This window comes from Elephas maximus, chromosome 3, assembly GCF_024166365.1.
Source record: "Elephas maximus indicus isolate mEleMax1 chromosome 3, mEleMax1 primary haplotype, whole genome shotgun sequence".
Lineage (NCBI taxonomy): Eukaryota > Metazoa > Chordata > Mammalia > Proboscidea > Elephantidae > Elephas > Elephas maximus.
Window position 1 is genome coordinate 198,608,114 of NC_064821.1, and position 17,044 is coordinate 198,625,157.

General features: G+C 42.6%; 1 long non-coding RNA gene across 1 annotated transcript in view; it reads right to left on the reverse strand.

The window, feature by feature from the left end:
- Positions 1-2,312: 2,312 nt before the first annotated feature.
- LOC126071783 (uncharacterized) overlaps positions 2,313-17,044 on the reverse strand; it is a 36,020-nt gene continuing 21,288 nt past the window's right edge. Inside the window, exon 3 of the long non-coding RNA XR_007516379.1 lies at positions 2,313-2,429. This is a non-coding gene — a long non-coding RNA (uncharacterized LOC126071783). The remainder of the gene's footprint in view (positions 2,430-17,044) is intronic.

Below are 17,044 nucleotides of genomic sequence, written 5' to 3' on the forward strand. Positions count from 1 at the left end.
AGGCACACATACAGATACTTGGAGGAACACAAGATTGAAGAATCCCCAAACTGTGCATCACAGGGACCTGCAATGGAGAAAAGTGATGGCGATTAGATCAGACAATAAGAAGGACTTCCTGACAGAAAGAGTCATGGTTAAATGTGGGAATGGTGGCTCCAGGAGGACATGTGCGCTCCCTTACTCCTTCTTCATATACAGATTTACACCATTGCCCCCACCTGCCCTGGGAGAGTTCCTGACAAGTGTCAGAGGAACAGTCCTGCACAGCATCTGGCCAGCCTGGTTTTATGGCCTCCGTGGAGCCAGCCCACAGCGTACCTCTCCCCACTCCCTTTACTCCCTGCTTCAGGAGGAGCAAGGAAATGAGGCCAGGTGAGCCTTAAATAACACTGCCTCATCCTCCAAGAAGAAGCAGGCAGGACAAGTCCTGGTGTGCTGGCGGGGGGGGGGGGGTGTTGGGGGGGGACTTTATAATGGAGAACTTAACTTTGGCATCAATTATTAGGGAAAAGGTAGACAGGCCACCAGATCTGATGAGCTGGGTCTCAGGCAGGTGGAAAGGATTCCTAATCTCTCGGTGACCAGGCTTCAACTTGAAGAAGGTAGGTGGGCAATTATAGTCACCTCGGTGACAGATGCTAGGATGGCATCCAGACAGGTAGGAACTCAAAAGAGAATCAGCTAAAGATGCATAAACTATATCTTGTAAGACAGATTTCTGGTCTTCTTTTTCCTAAGTTTCTCTTTTGCTTTCCCTAGATGGCACTAGTTTTTTTTTTTAGTCTTTAGTAGGGGACGTTGGTGGTCCAGTTGTAGAATTCTTGCCTTCCAGGCACTGGGCTGCTAACTGAAAGGCTGGAGGTTTGAGTTCACTCAGAGGTGCCTCAGAAGAAAAGCCTGGTGCTCTACTTCCAAAAACTTGGTCTTTGAAAACATGGAGCACAGTTCTACTCTGAAACACAGGGGTCTCCATAAACCAGAGTCAACTCGATGGCAACTGGTGTGGGGTTTTTGTTTGTTTGTTCTATAATGCCAAACAGGTTTCAGCAGAGCTTCCAGGCTAAGATGGACTAGGAAGGAAGGCCCGGCAATCTACTTCTGAAAATCAGCCATTGAAAACCCTATGGATCACAATGGTCCGATCTGCACCTGATCATGAGAATGGTGCAGGCCCAGGCGGTGTTTTGTTCCACTGTGCATGGGGTCGCCACGAAACGGGACCAACTCAGTGGCAGCTAACACAACAGTCTTTAGTAAAGACTTGTCTAATGATTTAAGCCTTAGCTCAGCTGTGTGTCAAAGGGAAAGCAGGGCTCTCCAAAGTCTAGCATGTTAGACTTTGGCAGTGGTAATCAAAGAGAGGACCCCAAGGGAAGGTGAGCCTCAAAACCAGAGAGAACAGGCTTTCTTTCTGGGGTGATGAAAAAGCTTTGCAAATAATATAAAATGGTGATGATGGTCACACAACGTTGTGAATGTAATTAGTGCCACTGAATTGTACACTTAAAAATGGTCAAAATGGCAAATTTTATGTTTTACGTATTTTACCACCAAAAAACAGAGAACCTCAGGTCTATGTGGTCGAGATGCTCCTCCCCGCCAAGAGATTCTTGTTCCAGGACCAACGACAGTGGTTCCAAGCTGTGTTACTGTTAAAGAAGGCAGCATTTCCTTGCAAAAATATAGACTGAGCAGTAGCTGGCTCGGTCCCCTTGCAGGAAAGGAGCCCTCTCACTCCCCATATCATCTTTGCCCAAAGCTGACACCAGAAATACTTAATTTGACTGTGTGGAAATACAGATTGTCTTTGGTTTGGGGAAAAGGACACCCGTTTATGCTTACTTACCACGAGGCACTACAGTAGTCTTGTGCGTAACGAAACGTGTTTCATCAATGCTGTACCAATACCAGTACCAGTTGCCTACAAGTTGACCCTGACTCTTGGCGACTCCATGTGTGCCAGAGAACTGTGCTCCACAGGGTTTTCGTGGTTGATTTTTTGGAAGTAGATCACCAGGATTTTCTTCCAAAGCAACTCTGGGTAGGCTCGAACCGCCAAACTTTTAGTTAGCAATCTAATGCCTTAACAATTTGCACCACCCAAGGACTCCATCAATGCTATAGATATTATTTTATTTTAGCCTGTATTTGGTCATGTTCATTTTTCCAAGTTTGTGGCTCACTTAGCATGGTTACAGGCAGAAAATCTTGCAATATTGGTGTGTGTGGGGGGAAGTTGTAATATTTGTTACAAACCAGAAGGAATAGAGGGCTATCTAGGTGGTACAGTTTGAGTTGCTTTAGAAAAGCCCCTCTCAATCATATCTTTCTAGAACTTACCTTCACCTACACCCAGACATGAAATTCTACAGATTTCTTTTTGGTTGTCTTGACTTTCTCCAAGTTCTTCTTTTAATATGCAAATACTGCTAGGAAGATAAAAGGTAACCACATCAGATCTCTGTTTTAAAACTCTTCTAAGACGTTTGTCAATGTTCGGGGAAAATGTAGATCTCCTCGGGTAGCTTAGATGAAGCTATGAGCTCATTACATTAAATGTGCAAGCTTAAGCATTTAAAGCAAAGTGTTTTAAAAAATCTAAGCTTCAAAGGGCATGAGTTAAGCATCAAACTGTGGTAGCCAGAAAATATTCTCTTAATTGGAAGAGACTCTCCTAGGACTCTTTATCATGACCTAAGTGTCTTAGTTTCTAGAGCTGTCATAACAAAAAGTACCAGGAATTTATCTTCTCACAGGTCTGGAGGCTAGGAGTGCAAATCAAGCTCTCAGCCCTGTCAATTCCTTCTGTTGGCTTCACTCTAGTTTCTGGTGACTGACGGCAATCCTTGGCGTTTCTTTGCTGCTTATAGATGTATCTGCCTCCATTTTTGCATGATGTTTTCCTCTATGTGTGTCTATCTGTGTCTGTACTCCCTTTTGTAAGATACCACTCAGAAGGGATTAGGTTTAGGACCTACCCCACACTGGTATGAAGTCATTAACATAAGAAAACTCCTATTTCCAAACAGGATCACATTCACAAGTACAGGCATTAGTACCTCAACATATATTTTTGAGGAACACAATTCATTCCATAACATTAGGAAAAATAACATAAGACGTTCTTTTTCTACTTCAATTCAACTCAACCGAGATTTATTTAATTCTGTTACATGTAAGACACTGTGCTACATAAAAATGGGGACCAAATGTTGCATAAACAGTCTTGTTCTCAGACAGTCTAGCCATGCAGGGCAAAACATGTATGGAGACACAAAGCAAGGTGTCAGAGTTCTATGAGACTTCCTAGAAGGGAGAGATCTACCCAGTAGGAGATCTCAAGAACAGCATCAAGAAGAGATTTGGAGACAACTATGGAGCCCTGGTGGCACAGTGGCTAAGAGCTGGGCTGCTAACAAAGATGGTGACAGTTTGAATTCCAGTCACTCCTTGGAAACCCTATGAGGCAGTTCTACTCTGTCCTATGGGGTCACTATGAGTCAGAATCAACTCCACAGCAATGGTTTTGTTTTTTGTTTTTGTTTTAATAAGTAAAATAAATTATAAATGGAGGAACTGGCATGAACAAGGGCACAGAGATGGGAAATTACAGGATGTTTTAGGAAGCATCAGATGGTCAGGTCTGGATGGAGCACTCTTGTTGTATACCCTTCAGTTGATTTCAACTCATAGCCACCCTCTATGATGAAGCAGAACTGCCCCCATAGGGTTTCCTAGGCTATAATCTTTACAGGAGCAAATCGACAGGTCTTCTCTCTCGAAGTACAGCTGGTAGGTTTGAACTGTTGACCTTTTAGGTAGCAGCTGAGCACTTACACATTGCGCCACCAGGGCTCTTGGGAACACTAGCATGAGCTAAATAAAGCATGACAAATCAGTGTATACGGAGATAGATCTCAAAGTCGTTGTAGAAGTGAACAAGCAAATTGGAAAACAGTATGTTCAGCATGAGTACGTTTATGCTTAAGAACAAACCTACATATTTTGAATATGTGTATAAGTTTTTTTTATAAAATAATACCAATGCACAGAGAATAACCCAGGTAGTCAGAAGGCAGAGAAAAGGGGTATAAACATCTCATTCTTGCTGTAAAGGAAGGAGAAAGTTGAAGGGGAGTAACAACCTTGAAAGAAAGTTTTTTAATGATGGAGTAGCCCTGAGCATACTTGTGAGCAGTGGAGGCATGGGAGATGCTGAATAATTGATAGAACAGGCACCGGGAGGGGGGAAAGAATGGAACTAAAAGCAGAAGCCGATCAAGCAGCGCAAGAAAAGTAAAGGAAAAGAACACAGAATCGGAACCCAGTCCTGAGGTGTGAGAAAGAAAAATATGAAAGTCTCTAGACAGACAACCTCAGCGTCAGCACAATAATAAATGAGGTGGTTACCAAGCCTGTGGTGTGCTCAAGGAGAGCGAAGAGACTTCCAGCCCCTACTGAATAAAGAGGAAAGGGGCAAACGTGACACACACAGGGAAAAGGAGCCCTTTCAGGAGGTTGGCAGAAAACAGCCGTCCCAGACTAGGAGTGCTAAAGAGGTTAACACCTCTTTAACTTCTCTTTTCCACTCCTGCTGTTACTGCATTAATTCAGACTGAGCTGCTGCAGTCGATCTGTGGTGGCCAGGTGTCCCTTCAAAAGAACCTGCTGCAGGAGGAGCAGAGTGGGCTAATAGCCACCAGCTGCTCCTCTGGATGTATCAAGTGTTCACACCAAGGCCACACTCACCTCGGGCTGCTCCCAGCCAACATTTAAGCACAGCGGGGGCGATTAGAGCCAGGCCATTTCTGCCAGATGTGGAACTTCACTAATGGGTAGTTTTAGTTCTGGGACATTCCATCACCCTGGCTGAGACTTCTCAGAGCTGTACTGCAGCCTGAGGCTCCTCCTGCCTGATCTGCTTTCCCTCCTTCTCTCCCTTCACAGGTGTCAGACCTGCATTATGGTCTGAAGGCTCGCCTCGCCTACTCCTGCTCCCACCTCTGTACCCTTCAAAGATGTAGTGTTTCCCCCATAATTCTCTTGTGTGTCATATTGGTTTCCTAGGGCTGCTGTGACAAAGTACCACAAGCTAGGTGGTTTAAAGCAACAGAAATTTATTCTCTCACACATCTGGAGGTGAGAAGCCTGAAATCAGGGTGTCAGCAGGGCCATGCTCTCTCTGAAGGAAGGCTCTAAGGAAGATCCTTTTCTTGTCCCTTCCTAGCTCTGGTGGTTCCTGGCAATCTTTAGTGTTCCCTGGCTTGTAGATCCAGTCTCTGCCTCTGTCTTCCCGTGGCTGTTTTCCCTCTGTGTCTGTCTATGTGTGTCCTTTTTTTAAACAAGGACACCACTCAGATTAGATTAGGAACCATCCTACTCTGGTATGACCTCATGTTAACTGATAACATCTTCAAAGACCCTATTTCCAAACATTCACAGGTAGGTGGGGTTAGGACTTCAGTATAAATTTTGGAGGGACACAACTCAATCTGTAACACATGTCTAATTTTGTCTTGGCATCTCTTGCTTTAAAGACCTGGACTGACACAATCTTTTAGTTGGTCTTACTGCGCCCAGCCTCAGCTCCCTTCAATCCATCCTCGACGCCGCTAGAGTCCTTTTTCTTTAAAATTCAAATTTGATCTTGTCACACTCTCTGCTTTCATTTTCCCAAGACTTCTGGTCACTTACAGGATAAAATTAAAAGGCAGTCTCTTCAGAGTCAGCCTTTGCTCAGTCACTCACTCTCATACCTCCCCCGCCCTAAGTCCTCTTCATGACAGCCATATAGAATACCCGTACTTTCTAAACCCCACTGCTATTCCATATCACAGGCCATTGCCCATGTAATTCCTTCTTCCTAGAACTTCCTTCTCCATTCCCCAGCACCTCCCCCATACCCACATCTCTCCTAGTGACCGTTGAAGTCCTACCGAGACCTACTTCAAGTGTCTTCTTCTGTACAGGTTTCCTGGACACATTCAAGCAGAGAAAATCATAACTCTCTTTGTCTATTTTTGTTCCCAGTACTTACCTCCCTTATGGCATGTGTCAAACTGTCCTGCATTTGTCTCTTAGGGAAATCTTAAAGGTAGGCACCAAGTAATCTCTGTATCCCCAGTACTAGCACAGTACCTGGCACATAGGAGGTGCTCAAACTTTGTGTAATGTTAAGTTTATGTGTACATATATGTACACACACATAAGCACACACATATGTATATATTAAAATGTTGTTGTTAATTGTCACTGAGTCAATTACAAACCCTGCCGACCCCATGTGTGTCAGAGTAGAACTGTGATCTACAGGTTTTTCAAGGCTGTGACCTGTCAGAAGCCGATCACCAGGCCTGTCTTTGAGACACCTCTGGGTGGGTTCAATCCACCAACATTTTGGCTAGTAGTCAAGTGCTTAACCATATAACAACATGAAAATGAAGTTTCCAGCTTCCATACCAAGATATTGGCCGTTCATTAGTACTTGACCAGGAACCTCTGTTATCCACTGACCCTCACTCCCAGCTTCTGACTCAGGTCCCATCAGAGGTCTGTGGTTCTTCATCCCTTGGGAGGAGTGAGGCACATATGACAGGTGGGTATTTGAGAAGCCTTGTACTGAAGTATCAGTCACTGAGTATGTGCCTGAGAGTTGGAGGTAGACAGGGAAAGAGTTCTCTTCCCTGGGGGAAGGGGTTCTTGAGTTGCTGAGAAAAAGTTAATTCAAATTGGTTTCTATTACTTGCAACTAAAAGATCTTAATGAATCCACTTGAAAGATTATTGTTAGGAAAGAAATGACTTGCTTGAGAGGGCAAGCTTAGGTTGAAGGTCAATTTTGGCCCAGTCAATCATGGCGGCAGGGCAGGGCTGGCAGGTCTAGATGACCCTTTCAGCTCCCTTCAGCCCGTGACTCTGATTAATGGTTCTGGTCAATCCGCTCCCACCGTACCCCCAAAATGAGAAACAGAAAACAGGAAGAAAGGCCCCTAACAAATTTCTGGCTTTTTAAGGTAAAGAAACAGATGTAAATTCGAACAGAATGGTCCATGGTGGCAAGGGACCAGAGCTGGGGGAAGGACATGAGAGACCAGGAGAAGAAAGACCGTATTTCCCCCAGCAGCAGCAGTTCTACAGGTTTGATGGAGCACAGAAGATGATCTCTTCCAGGAGCAGGGTGTGCTGAGTACATGGATGACAAGAAGAGGAAGTGGAAAAACTTCTGTGGTCTCAGCTTAGAGTTTTCCTTACATGGTTGTGAAAACAGAATCACTTTCTGAGGTAGGCTGAAATACAGCCTTCCAAGATGTCCACGGTCAAATCCCTGGAAGCTGTGAATGTTACCTTATATAGCAAAAGGGATTTTGTGCTGTGATTAAGTTAAGAACCTTGAGATGGAAAAAATTATCCTGGATTATTTGGGTGGGCCTGATATAGTCATAAGGATCCTTACAAGAGAGACTCAAGAGGAGTCAGAGTCAGAAGACTACGTGTTGACGGAAGCAGAGGGAAGCTAAGTCAGAGAGAGAAGATGCTACGCCACTGGCTTTCAAGATGGAAAAAGGGGTCATAAACCAAGGAATAGAGGTGGCCTCTAGAAGCTAGGAAAGGCAACAAAACAGATTCTGCCCTGGAGCCTTCAGAAGGAACCAGCCCTACACTTTGATTTTAGCCTCAAAAGACTCATTTTGGACTTGTGACCTCTAGAATGTAAGAGAATGAATTTGTACTGTTTTAAGCCACTGAGGCAATTTGTTACAGCATCAATGGGAAATTAATACACCTTCTAAAGTTTCAACAGGCAGAATCAGGCAGGCAACTGAGCAAATAGATTGTCTGAGACCTCTTAGAATCCCCTCCTGTCCAAAACCACCTCCTCACACCTTCTGTAGTCCCTTGCTCCATGGGTTTTGAAGGCATTTCAGCAAGAAAGGACTTTGATTAAAATGCAGATATCACTTGACAGAAAACTATAATCTGTCTGAGGGAGAAGGGGAAGTTACCGCTTTACAGCCACCTTGGATCTCATAGACTCATGCTGTGCAATATGTCAGCCACAAGCCAGGTGTAGCTACTGAGCACTTGGAATGTGGCCAGTGTGAACTGAGGTATGTCTTAAGTATAAAATACACACTGAGTTTTAAAGACTTAAAAACCCATTGCTGTCCAGTCAATTCTGACTCATAGCGACCCTATAGCACAGTGTAGAACTACCCCACAGGTTTCCAAGGAGCGCCTGGTGGATTTGAACTGCTAACCTTCTAGTTAACAGCCATAGCTCTTAACCACAGAGTTTAAAGACTCAGTATTCCTCAAATGTAAAATGGCTCAATAATTTTTATATTTATTATACATTGAAATGATAATATTTAATATATTGGATTGAATGAAATATATTCTTAAAATTAATGTCACCTGTTTCCTTTTTACCTTTTTTAAGGTGGCTGTTCCCATTATATTTCTATTAGACACACTGTCTTTGAGTCTCTGAACCCTTGCTGAATGGAGCTGTGTAGAGGCAAGCATCTAGAAATTTAGGGAAGATGGAATCACAAACCAACTTCTTTTTAATTTCCCGTAGCATTCATATGCTTCCTCTTTTTTTATATGTCTATGATGCTGACCACAGAACATTCCTGGCAGCACCCTTAATTCATGACTGACAGGTACAGCTAAACCAAAAGAGTAAAGTTAGCCTCAGACACAGACCTGGGTCCCTGCCCCAGGGCAGAAGAAAGCAATCACTACTTTCTCTATTGAACATTAAGCTCAGACCTCCTTCTGGCGCAGCACGCACCTGTACCCTCCAGGACACAGACTATTTTTTTTTAATCCCTGTTGTCTTCTACAAAATGTTTACTCAACAGTTTGGAATTTCACCTTCTGGGTGGCTCTTTGGAGCAGGGCATTTAACTCTGTCTGGAACTTGCACGGGTCTAAACCTCAGGAGCCACTGAGGAACTCAGCTTGCTTCCTCTGCCACCACCCATCCACTCTTTCCCCATGAGGTTTTTTTGATCTTTCTAGACCAAAAACAAAACACAAAAAAGCCTCCATGCTCCCCTTTATCTCACTGTTCCTAAAGGCAAGCACACACTCCACCCCATATTAAAGGCTTTATCGCCAGTCATCATAGTGGTACTGAGACAAAGAGTAGCAAACATAAAGATAGGCAAGATTTGAGATTCAATTTTGCTTAGGTCTTACTGTCACAACGCCTGATCTATGGTTTCTCATTTCCATGCTGAAATGGACTTCTGCCACTGCCTTTATTCCTGAGGGAGGAGCTCCTGTGTCTAAAGGTGAGGGCTAGCAGGGTCCTTTCTCCAAGAAGCCCATTCCCCCTTTGGAGGCCTGAGCAGACAGCAGGGCAGAATGGGTGCTGCCCTCAGGGTCAAGTGGCAATTTGTCCCTAAGGGGCCTCCAGACTGGGTGAGGTGCATTTTACAGGCTCTCTGGACACATCCTCACAATCCCACTGAAATCTATGTTTCTGCAACATCTCTAACCAGAGCCAGGTTGTGTCCAAATAGCTTTAAAAATCTACGATGTGGAAGAATACTCATTCCCACACCAGTGAAACCCTCAGGCCCCTCCCAGCCCCCCAGGCACTCCTTCCCAAGGGAGGGCTTCACTCAACCATTTCTCCATCTCACATTGGAACCTGCTGGCCAGCTGCTTTCTTGGCCCTGGCTGTCTACTGGAGCCCACAGGGAAGGCTTGCAGTTTGGGGCAGTAAGTTTAGATCAGGGGATGTTACCAAACATATTCGGTTGCATACGTAAGCCACAGCCATCCCAGAGCCTTTGTGGGTAATAAAGCTGATGTTCCTATCTCCATCTTCCAACTACTGAGACTCTCACTTGGTTGGCTCAGAACTCAAGCAGGGAGAAGAGAAGTGTTATTCACTGACCCCCTAAAGCCCCAGCGCTTCCATCATTAGACCTGAAACCCACGTCCAGGGTTTTCTACTGGACCCGTTTCAGTAGTCTTATCTAAGGAAAGTAAACCATTTGCCTTCAAGTCAACTCTAACGCAAGACAACCCCAGTGTGTCAGAGCGGAACTGCGCTCCACAGGTTTTCAATGGCTGATCTTTTGGAAGAAGATTTCCAGGTCTTTCTTCCAGGCCACCTCTGGGTGGACTTGAATCACCAACCTTTTGGTTAGCAGCCAAGTGCTTAGTCTTTTGCACCATCCCAAGGCCCCTCTACGGAAGGTACATGCTGGCTATTAATCTATTGTTTCTGAGATCCAAATCTACCCTTTCACACTACTCTTTGATACCGTGTGGTGCTGGGGCTGGGAATCTGCAAAATCTGTTTCTCCTTGGCCAGAGGGATGCTAGAGACAGACTGGGAGGCAGGAGGAGGGAGCATGGCTCTTCCTACTGGCCTGCTATTCCTGGCATGGAGGCCAGCAGCGGCTTTTCATCCCAGCAGCAGCAGTTGGTTCCAGTCTCCAGATCCTTCCAGCATCTCCATAGAGCTTCATGACACCCCCTCAGAAGTACCATCACCAGCCAGGCAGCACCCTCTTATCGGGTATCTGATCCCAGCTCTGCTGGGTGCCTCTTGATCCAGTCACAGCAGGACTCAGAGGTTAAGCCCCAAGCTGATAGGTTCTAGTAACCCCCACCTCATCCCCTCATGCTCCCAGCCATCGGGCCAGATCTTCCTGCACATAATTTTTCTGTGTTATTTCGCTATTCTCTTTTTTGCTTTTTTAGCCCTCGACTTCCCTATATTAAATTTTTAACCATTAACCACTTCCCTATATTATTATTATTATTTTTAGCTGATTCCAACTCATAACAACCCTACAGGACAGAGTAGAACTGCCCCATAGGGTTTCCAAGGCTGTAAATCTTTATTTTTTCGTGTTTTAGGTGAAAGTTTACAGAGCAAATTCATTTCTCATTCAACAATTTATATACTAATTGTTTTGTGACATTGGTTGCAATCCCAGCCATGTGTCAACAATCTCACCTTCTCCACCCCGGTTTGCCCGTTTCCAATCACCCCATTTTCCTGTCCCTTCCTGCCTTCTTGTCTTTGCTTTTGGGCAAGTGTTGCCCATTTGGTCTCATTTACACAATTGAGCTAAGAACCACATTTCTCAAGTATGTTATTGTTATAGACCTGTGTAATCTTTGGCTTAAGGGTAAACTTCAGGGGTGACTTCAGTTCTGAGTTAAAAAGGTGTCTGGGGGCCATAGTCTCAGGGTTCCTCCAGTCTCTGACAGAACAGTGAGCCTGGTCTCTTTTTGTGAATTTGAATTTTGTTCTACATTTTTCTCTTCCTCTGTCCGGGACCTTCTATTGTGACCCCTGTCAGAGTGGTCAGTGGTGGTGGTCAGGCACCATCTAGTTGTGCTGGACTCAGTCTGGTGGAGGCTGTGGTACTTGTGGTCCATTAGTCCTTTGGGCTAACACTTCCCATTTGTCTTTGTTTTCCTAATTTTCTTTGGCTCCAGAAGGGATGGGACCAGTAGATGTATCTTAGATGGCCGCTCACCAACTCTTAAGACCCTAGACGCTACTCATCAAAATCAGATATAGAACATTTTCTTTATGAACAACGTTATGCCAACTGACTTAGGTGTCCCCCGAGACCATGGTCCCTAGCCCTCAGTCCAGGAACTTGTAACCCTTGGTCCCTCAGGGTGTTTGGATGTATCTGTGAAGCTTCTATAGCTTTGCCTTGGTCAGTCTGTGCTGACTTCCCCTGTGATGTGTACTGTCTATTCCTTCACCAAAGTTATCAGTTATCTACTATCTAGTTATTGATTTCCCCTTCCCACCTCTCATCTCCCTTGTAACCATCAAAGATTGTTTCTTTCTGTGTGTAAACCTTTTCTTGAGTTATTATAACAGTGGTCTCATACAGTATTTGTCCTTTTGTGATTGACTTATTTCACTCAGCATTATGCTCTCCAGATTCATCCACGTTGTGAGATGTTTCACAAATTCATCATTGTTCTTTATCTATTGTGTGTATGTACCATAGTTTGTTTATCCATTCATCTGTTGATGGGCACTGAGGTTGTTTCCATCTTTTTGCTCTTGTGAATAATGCTGTAATGAACACAGGTGTGCATTATGTCTATTTATGTCAGATCTTATTTCTCTAGGATATAGTCCTAGGAGTGGGACTGCTGGATCATATGGTATTTCTATTTCTAGCTTTTTAAGGAAGCTCCAAATCCTTTTCCACAGTGGTTGTACCATTTTACATTCCCACCAGCAGTGCGTAAGAGTTCCAATCTCCCCACAAACTCTCCAACATTTTTTCTTTTCTTTTCTTTTTTTTATTAGTACAAGCAAGGTTGGGGTGAGATGGTATATCACTGTAGTTTTGATTTGCATTTCTCTAATGGCTAATGATTCAGAGCATTTCCTCATGTGTCTGTTAGCCATCTGAATGTCTTCTTTGGTGAAGTGTCTGCTCATATCCTTTGCCCATCTTTAATTGGATTATTTGTCTTTCTATAATTACAGTGGTGCAGTACTTTACAGATTTTAGAGATTAGACACTTATTGGATATGTTGTAGCCAAACATTTTTTCCCAATATGTAGATTCTCTTTTTACTCTTTTGGTGAAGTCTTTTGATGAGTATAAGTGTTTAATTTTTAGGAGACCCCAGTTATCTAGTTTATCATCTGGTGTTTGTGCATTGTTAATTATGGTTTCATCCTATTTATGCCATATATTAGGAACCCTAGCATTGTCCCTATTTTTTCTTCCATGATGTTTATAGTTTTAGGTTTTATAGGTCTTTGATTTATTTTGAATTAGTTTTGTGTATGGTGTGAGGTATGGGCCCTGTTTCATTTTTTTACAGGTGAACATCCAGTTTTGCCAGCATCATTTATTAAAGAGATTGCCTTTTCACCATTTAATGGGCTTTGGGACTTTGTCAAATCAGCTGACCATAGATGGATGAATTTATATCTAGGTTCTCAATTCTGTTCCATTGGTCTATGTGTCTGTTGTCGTACCAGTACCAGGCTATTTTGACTACCATGGCTATATAGTAGGTTCTGAGATCAGGTAGCATGAGGCCTCCTACTTTGTTCTTCTTCTTCAATAATGCTTTACCTAACCAAGGCCTCTTTCCTTTTCATATAAAGCTAATGATCAGTTTTTCCACCTCATTAAAGAATGCTGTTGGTATTTGCATTGGGATTGCATTATCTCTGTAGATTGCTTTGGGTAGAATTGACATTTTTACAATGTTGAGTCTTCCTATCCATGAGCATGGTATGTTTTTCTATTTACATAGGTTTTTTTTGTTTCTTGTAGCAGTGTTTTGTGGTTTTCTTTGTATAGGTCTTTTATGTCCCTGATTAGATTTGTTCCTAAGTATTTTATTTTTTTAGGTGCTATTATAAATGATTTTGTTTCCTGATTTCCCTTCCATAGTTCTCTTTGTTGGTGTGTAGTAATCCAACTGATTTTTGTATGTTGATCTTGTATCCTGCTACTCTGCTGAATCTTTCTGATAGTTCCAGTAGTTTTCTTCTGGAATCTTTAAGGCTCTCTATGCACAGTATAATATGATCTGTAAATAGGAATGGTTTTACTTCTTCCTTACCAATTTGGATGCCCTTTATTTCTTTTTCTTGCCTTATTGCTCTAGCTAGGACTTCCAGCATAATGTTAAATGGGAGTGGTGATAAAGGGCATCATTGTCTTGTTCCCATTCTCAGGGAAATGCTTTCAGTCTCTCTCCGTTGAGAATGATGTTGGCTGTTAATTTTATATAGATGCCTTTTATTATGTTGAGAAATTTTCCTTCTATTCCTATTTTATTGAGAATTTTTTATCAGGAATGGATGTTGGACTTTATCAAATGCCTTTTCTGCATTGATTGAGATGATCGTGTGATTCTTTTCTTTTGCTCTATTTATGTTGATTGATTTTCTAATGTTGAACCATCCTTGCGTACCTGGTATGAATCCTACTTGGTCATGGCGTATTATTTTTGCTCTATGATGCTGAATTCTATTGGCTAGAATTTTGTTGGGAATTTTTGGATCTATATTGAAGACAGATATTGCTCTGTAATTTGTTTTTTGTGTTGTCTTTGCCTGGCTTTGGTATCACGGTTATGTTGGCATCATAGAATGAATTAGGGACAAATTCACAAAGTAGCATCCATGGATTTGTCTTCAATCTTGCTGATTCTGTCTTTCATTGTTTCAATTTTTTTTCTAAAACATTTTATTGAGTTGTCCATTTCTGAAATTTTTTATCTCTTGGATTTCTAGTTGCTGTTTTTGTATGATTTTTTTTGTTTTTGGATTTTTTGCTCTTGTATTATTTTCCTGAATTCTTGTGTTGCTTTGTCTGTGTTTTCCTTGATTTTTTCTATATTTTCATTGGTTTTGTCTGTGTCCTACCAGAAGGTTATCTGATTCTTTATTTTGGTCACTTGTTGGAGCCATCTTGCCCTGCTTTTTTATGTTTTGATACTGTCTGTTCTCTCCCAGACATTCAGGTATTATTTTCTTTATTTATTGATTGTATGTTTGTTTTGTCCTGCTTATTTGTTTTTTTGTTTGTTTGTTTTTGGTATGTCTGAACAAGTGGGCCAAGCGTGTTTTGTTGCTTGCTCATTTGTGGGCATGATAGTTCTCAGCACCTTGCCTGGATGGGCAGGGCGGATTGTTTAGCTGTGATGCAGTAGGGTGGGGCTGGCAGGCAGGCAGGGCACAGAGCCAGAATGCTCAGCTGTGGGGCATCTGTACAAGGCTGACAGGAAGGGAGGGACATTAGGCTGGGTCACTTGGCTGTGGTGCAATGAGACTAGATGGGTCTATATAAGATTTCATCATGGAGGTAACTACATCATTATATGACTGTCAAACTACATCATAACTGTCAAACCATTGAGAATTATGGCCCAGCTAAGTTGACACACAACTTTACCCATGACAGTGACCTCCATGATTGCTGCCCCCTGGTCTTCTTGCCCTGTAGAATCCCTTCTCTTTGAGTGTGGGCAGGATCTGTGACTTGCTTCTAACCCACAGAACACGGCAAAGGTGAAGGGATTTTGCAGATTTAATTAAGATTTCAAAGCAGTTTATTCTGAGTTAATTAAAAGAGAGATTATGTGGGGGTGGGCCCGACTTAATCAGTTAAAACACCTTGAGGGAGAGACTAGGCCTTCCCTGAGGTAAGAGCGATTTCCCTTGATGACTTGACGACCTAAGCAGCTATCTTTTGGAAGTCCATGTGTCAAAGAACTAAGGATGGCTTCTAGGACCTGAGAGCAGCCTCCAGCTGACAGCTAGCAAAAAATTGGGGCCCTCAGTTGTACAATCACAAGGAAATCAATTCTGCCAGCAAACTGAGTGACCTCGGAAGCAGATTTTCCCCCAGTTAAGCCTCCAGATGAAAACGCAGCCAAGTCAAACCTTAATTGCAGTCTCGTAAGGCAGACCCTGAGCAGAGAACCCAGCTAAGTTATGCATGGACTCCTAACCCACGAAAACTGTGAGTTAATCGGTATGTGTGTTATTTTAAGCTGCAAAATTTGTAGTAATTCGTTATGCAGCAATAGAAAATTAATAAAAGTTCTAAAGTCTTTGCATGAAGCAAAACAAACATATTGCTAAAATTACTCATGGAAATTCTTTAGGAACGCTGACACTGACAACCCAACAGAGCCAAGATTTTTCTTCTAGAGTAGATTTTATGGTACCAGTCCAAGTAGGTGGCTTTCATTTAGGGACCATGTGGTTCAGAAATGTATATGTTTTTAAACATTAGAATCAACTCTGTAAACCAAGGTGCTCACTCAAGAAAACTGAGATTTATGATGATGAAAACAGAGTTGTGTCTCCCTGTCACCGCCTCTCTGTGGTATATATACTCACTGAATGGAATACCAGATGGAAGTTCCCTTACTATCGAACATGTTCTCTTGTTTAGCTTCTAGTTGGATTTACCTGATTTAAACAAGCACATAATGTAATCCCACTCTATTCAAATTTTTGTGTTTGCTTTTTTAAATTAATAAGACATTTGTGATACATTTTGGAGAAGCTTCTTGTACAATTTAAGAGTCTAGTTTAGTCAAGACTCAATTCAGTCTGTCAACGATCCATTGATAAGAAAAATAGGAGAATGCTTTCTCAGGAAGGAGCCGCAGCAGAACATTTATACTCCTTTTGGTCCTCTGGGTAAGTCGGCAATGTAATGACTGGGGCAGATCCTCCACCTCCACACAGTTCAGAAAGAGTAATTAGCAATCAGTGAAAAACAGCCTAAATGTGCCACAAAAAAGGGCCTGAAGCTTGGACCTAGGCAAAGGAGATTTCTGAGTGTTCTTTTGGTGCAGTGCTAGGCTTGATTTTTTATTGACTAGATCATTTTACAACTCTGTGGGAGTAGGAGTTCACTTTTGGTCCAATAAAGATGCAAATAATTCTGTCCAGCTGAATCGATAACCCCAAAAGTTCTGGTTTATTGCCCTGTAACACATTAACCGGTTTTGTATCAAACCCAACAATCTTAACCTAGCATTTCTTCATTAAACTGCTTATCTATATATATATTCAATTTTTCAGAAATGCTCCTTGAACCAGTTTAAAAAATCTTACAGGTTCCCACATTAATTGAGTTAGTTGGATAAAACTTTTGACATCGTTTACTTTGCACGAGAGTTAGGCTTTTACCTTTTTATGTTTTTTGAAAATTATACTTAACCAGTGTCCAAAGAAGAGTGCCAACTCTATGCCAGAAATTTCAATGCATTGACGCTAAATGAAGTTCAGATGGAACTAGACTGGAGAAAGACTTCTGAGTGACCTCACCTCTCTCCCTTGAAGAAGCATGGCCCGCCATCTTCCCCTAGCTCTGTTGCAACAACACAAATAACGACAACAGAAGAAAAAATCTTGAGACACCCCCAAATCAAGGGGCAAGGGCTGGAGACAAGGATGAGCCATGGACAGTCTGGAAAGGGTCCAGATGAAGTCCTTTCAGGCACTGCAGCATAGTGGGCTTCATGAGAAGCCAGGCAGAACAGC